Genomic DNA, 5,699 nt, shown 5'->3' with positions numbered 1-5,699 from the left:
GTTCTGTGGTTCCTGTGTAAAGGAAGGTGCAAACTTGCATCTCTCTTCAGGGGAGAACTCTGAGCAATCCTAACTCTTGGAAACTTAGCTGATGGTACCCTGAGCTCCAATGCATTAACAAATATGTTGTGGCCATAGGGTGCCTTTGAGACAGTGAGGAGATGTCAGATTCCCTTTGGGTCTGAGAATTCCACAAAAGACAGCATTCTCTGTTACTGAGACATTTTCCTCCAGAAACCAGGAATTTCTGACTCACCATTGTTTTACCACCTGCAAGCTTCACCTTCCTCAATGCACCCTCCTAGATGACATATGACGCCTCCCACTTCAGAACAGCTTTATCACATTTTCTTCTCTACCACTCTAATGCCATTTAGTAGCCACCATTCACTTTGACAATCCCACTAAGTTATAAATTTCCTATAGTTTGCGACTTCCTCTTTGAATTCATCCTTTCCACGGACAGAATCAGCAAACCTATCTTCTGTGTCCTTTACGTATATTGCACACACTTCTGTTCTCTTTTTATGGCTTTGATATAGCACTTATGTTTAGATTTTGTCATAGTTAAGATTCTCATCATGACATAATTGGATGTGTATAATTACTTCCTCTTTCTCCCTGCCCCTTATCTTTTCCTTTCTCCAATTCATCTTCTACACTGTCACCAGCATGCCTTTTTAAACACACATAGCTGATTACATTACTCTACTTTTAAAAATCGTTGAGTAGGTTTTGGAGGCATCTTTGAGCTCGCCGAGTGGACACCATGAGCAAAGCTCACCCTCCCGAGTTGAAAAAATTTACGGATTAGAAATTATCATTGAAATTAAATGGTGGCAGACATGTCCAAGGAATACTGCGGGGGTTCGATCCATTTATGAATCTTGTGATAGATAAATGTGTGGAGATAGCAACTAGTGGGCAATAGAACAATATTGGAATGGCGGTAATACGAGGAAATAGTATCATCATGTTAGAAGTCTTGGAGCGAGTATAAACAATGGGTGTGTTCATCAGAAGAAATCAACTGCTTCCACATGTCCCCTCCATAGTACCTGTTTTACTACAATATAAAAATCAGGTCGTGTGCAATTTCATATTGAACTTTTTTATTAAATAAACTTTTATAATAGTAAAAAAAAAAATCATTGAGTAGGTCCCTGTTCCCCATAGGTAGAGGCTCTGCTCCTTAATGTGCCATAAAGGGTCTTTGCAATCTGACTCTTATCTCCCTTTTGAACTTCATCTTTTACTACTTCCAAAAATGCATCTACAGTCCAGTCTTCCTTCAAAATTCATAATGCAATTTCATATTCTGTGATTTACATATGGTGCAACCTTTCTCTGGAATGCCATGGTGTTTTTTTTTTTTTTTTTAAAGATTTATTTATTTATTTGAGAGAGCGAGAATGAGAGAGAGAGAGAGTGTACATGAGATGGGGGAGGGTTAGAGGGAGAAGCAGGCTCCTCGCCAAGCAGGGACCCCGATGCAGGACTCGATCCAGGGACTCCAGGATCATGACCTGAGCTGAAGGCAGTCGCTCAACCAACTGAGCCACCCAGGCGCCCTGCCACGCTGTTTTCAATCTCCTGATTCTACCTTTAAAATCAGTTTCAAATATTAACCCTCCTAACAGCCCATCCATACCTACTGTCTCATTACGTTCTTACCATTACTGTGTTCCTGAAGGTTTTTTTTTTTTTTGAATTGCTTATTAAGAAATTGCACAACTTGTACTTATATTTCTCTTTAAATTAGAGAAAGTTGTCTTGGAAAAAAGTCTTTAAAAGATGGCATATTTTTGTACACCACGACATAGCCCATATTCGGCTACATAGCAAATATTTGTTAAATCAATGATTGGAGGAAAGAGTGTAACAGAAAGCAAATGAGAATATACTATATTAGTATGTGAAGTTATTTTTTAGAAACAGATTAAAAACAGAACAAAACTGGGGCACCTGGGTGGCTCAGTCGTTAAGTGTCTGCCTTCGGCTCAGGTCATGATTGGGATTGAGCCCCGCATCGGGCTCCCTGCTCGGCGGGAAGCCTGCTTCTCTCTCTCCCACTCCCCCTGCTTGTGTTCCCTCTCTCACTGTGTCTCTCTGTCAAATAAATAAATAAAATCTTTAAAAAAAAAAACAAAAAACAGAACAAAACTGGTCTCTGGGGAAAAACAAGGATCAAAAGTATTAAAAAGGTAGAAAAATACCATCTGGAGGGACTGTGTGGGAAACTAGGGAGAATAAAAAGAAGAAATAATATAGGGGGGTGGTTTACAGCTCTGAATAAGTGTGACTAGCCACGCTGTGGCCTTCAGAATTTAAGGCTTGCCTCTCCCACTAGTGTGTATCTCCTTAGGGAACATGGAGTTCATGTAGCCAGACAGCTACTTGGCCAGGCCTCTTCTGGCATTCTTAGGTAATTAACATTAAAGATATTAGGGACTCAATAAAGGCATAAGGTTCCTCTAGTAGTACCATGCTTGAGTTGGTCAAGGGTCAGAGTATTCAAATAATCTGTTACTTAGATGACTTTGCCTGACACAAGGGGGTAATGTCTGCAAAGATTGAGGGAAAAAACAGAGTTAACAGAAGTCCTGCTTGCTTAAAAGTGGGAGAGAGAAAATAAGAAAAGAGAGCAACACAGTACACATTTGTGGTGGAAAAAGAGTACTGAACATAAAATCAGGAGCCCTGAGTTGCATATTGAATTTGCCAGTTTCTAGTTATGGTTCTTTGAAAAAAAAAATCATTTAATCTCTTCGATTCTCTGTAAAACTAAGACATTGATACCCACTTAGCAGTGGGTATAATGATTGAACTACTTTATGAAGGTAAGAGGAATCTGCATATGTTAACATACTGTATCAATTTAAGTATTTTTCACAATTTTGCCCATAGAAGTCTATTCTTTATATTTATTTATTTATTTATTTATTTATTTATTTATTTATTTATTTATTTTTAAAGATTTTATTTATTTATTTTGACAGAGACAGCGAGAGAGGGAATACAAACAGGGGCAGGTGGGAGAGGGAGAAGCAGACTCTCCTCTGAGCAGAGAGACCGACGTGTGGCTTGATCCCAGGACACCGGGATCGTAACCTGAGCTGAAGGCAGATGCTTAACGACTGAGCCACCCAGGTGCCCTTATTCTTTATTTTTTAAAGGTTGAAAAAAGCACACATTAAATGTACAATGGTATAAAACAAAAATGCTCAGATGCCTCTTGCTTTGGATAACTTTGTATTTATCAACACAGCAACACAATTTTATTCATAATACTAAAATAAAATGAGTGAAAGCTTAGTCCTTTCCTCTAGTTTAGGAATTACTTTAATTTCTCTTTGGTTTCATGCTTTCCCACAGGCAGTTTAGAATGTCACATACGCTTAGCGTGGACACATTGTACAATGAAATTGTGCAAAACGTTCATGACAATCCTCATCTGAGACATAAACACTTCTTGTTTCCTGCTCGTGTTTTCAATAAAGCCGCATTATTTCAAGCAAAATTACTCAGAATATGACCAAACACATGCTCTGTAAGAAAACATATAATAGAGTCATTTCCTTTCAGTGCATGAAAGAGAAAAAAAAAATGTATCCTAAGAGTTTCTTTATTTAACTGACAGTCTTTGGAATCGAGCTAATTAAATTACCATTGAACTCATATCTACCAATTTTTAGGATCTGTCCCAAACTCTCTTTGCTAACAGATTTTTTTTTCCTCAGTCTTCCTCACAACTTCTCGTTTTTCTTGTCTCCTCCATTGAGGGAAAGAAGGCACAAAGCAGGAAGCTCCTTTGGCAAGTCCTACTCAGGCCAGGAAAAACAATTGTCTTCAAACTAATTGAGTAATATCTTAAGCTTGACTATTTGTTCCTTTCATGGTCCCCAGTGTACGAAGAGATCTGAAAAGATTCATCACCTCTTTGGACGGGCTTATACCTATTCACCGAGGAAGCAATTTCCTAATGTATCAACAAGAAAGATATATTCTCTCATATCTGTTTTAATATATATTACTCAGAAAGTTAATTTTTTTTCTCTACACCTAACATGGGGCTCGAACTTACAACCCCAAGATCAAGAGTTACATGCTTTACTGACAGAGCCACCAGGTGCCCTCAGAGGTTTAATTTTTTAGATATTTATTTATTATCATGAAATTCTTGAGTAATATAGGCATTCCTTAAAGGTCAATAGCTTCAGGTGTCTAGATGGGTAAATCACACTTATTAACTAATAACATTTTAAATTCTTTCTGGACAGGGATCATTTTTGTTCTTCTGGATATCCCAAAGTTCTAAGAATTCATAATAGAAGTCTGATAAATATACATTGAATTGAGTTTATCTTATCTCCTAACTCAAGAGAAAGATGTGAATCATAGAAATAGTATTTACTTTTGGTAAGAGAATGCAGTGATCAAGGGGAAGAAAGATCAAGAATGTTAGCCTACTACTGTCCTGTTTAAAGCATAATTGATAGGTTGTTCTCTAGATCAAAGGTTAATAAGGTAATATTATTGCAGCAAACAGATCAAGAATGCATTCCTACTCCTCTTCCTCCTTTTCTTCTTGTTTTTTTTTTTTCTTTTTTAAGATTTTATTTATTTATTTGACAGAGAGAGACACAGGGAGAAAGGGAACACAAGCAGGGGGAGTGGGAGAGGGAGAAGCAGGCTTCCCGCGGAGCAGGGAGCCCGATGCAGGGCTCGATCCCAGGACCCTGGGATCTTGACCTGAGCCGAAGGCAGACACTTAACGACTGAGCCACCCAGGCGCCACTCTTCTTAGGGTTTTGATAGAATCAAAGGTAGAAGCATCACAATGGTTGCAGTTTTGACTTAAGGAATTTGGTCCGATATTGCCATATAACACATGTACCATGACAACGAAGTCTCTGCCATCTCCGGTATGTTTGAAGTATAACTGAAATTAATATTTAGTTGTTTAATAACCCCTTGGTTTTTTATTTTGGTTTTTGCTTTAGTCTTTATTATGACTTTATTTTTATTGACCAAATTATCATGTACTGTTACTCATGAAGTGACAATCTCTTGGGAAGACAATGATGTTTATCCTTGCTTTGGTGCCTTTTGGGGTTATGCCATTGCTATACATTTCAGCCAGTAGCGCCTTATACAATTAATATCATATTAATGCACAGCCCATACCACTAAACTCGAGTTATGTAACTTTTCTTGAAAGTTTTAGGCAGATGGCAAGGTATTGTGACAAAACACTTTTTAATTGAAAACAAAAAAAAAATCCTTTTTGGGTAATTGATGTGTGTTGTGCAGTTAGGTTTCAGTGTGATTTCACCGCAGTCCAGCCAGAAGGACATGCAGCTATGTGAATCGTACTCATTGAGCTTTCCAATCCTTTGTGCATAGTTACAAATCCCCACCCCCTTCACACCACAGCTGGTGCTTGTTTCCAACACTGAGTCTTAAATAATTCAGTGAAATTCTTGAGAAATAGGGAATGTTTCGCATAATTTTGAAGCTTGATTACTATTTGCACCAAATGTTGCTGATCAGCAAGATTGCTTCAATGGGAATTGTGAAGATTCCCTTTGAATTGAAATTCAAAACAAATTCATTATCCTAAAAGCTTGAAAAGAGAAGGATTATCCCAATATCATTTTGGGTTTAATATAGGAGAATTATGAAGGTAGATCACAATG

General features: G+C 37.8%; 1 pseudogene; it reads left to right on the top strand.

Moving 5' to 3' along the window:
- Positions 1-769: 769 nt before the first annotated feature.
- LOC123834503 (small nuclear ribonucleoprotein G-like) lies at positions 770-1,139 on the top strand (annotated as a pseudogene).
- The last annotated feature ends 4,560 nt before the right edge of the window (positions 1,140-5,699 follow it).

This window comes from Mirounga angustirostris, unplaced genomic scaffold (genome assembly GCF_029215605.1).
Source record: "Mirounga angustirostris isolate CCGP_5_RB_7025 unplaced genomic scaffold, mMirAng1.0.hap1 SCAF_1, whole genome shotgun sequence".
NCBI classification, from domain to species: Eukaryota; Metazoa; Chordata; class Mammalia; order Carnivora; family Phocidae; genus Mirounga; species Mirounga angustirostris.
This window is presented reverse-complemented; position numbering and strand designations above follow the sequence as displayed.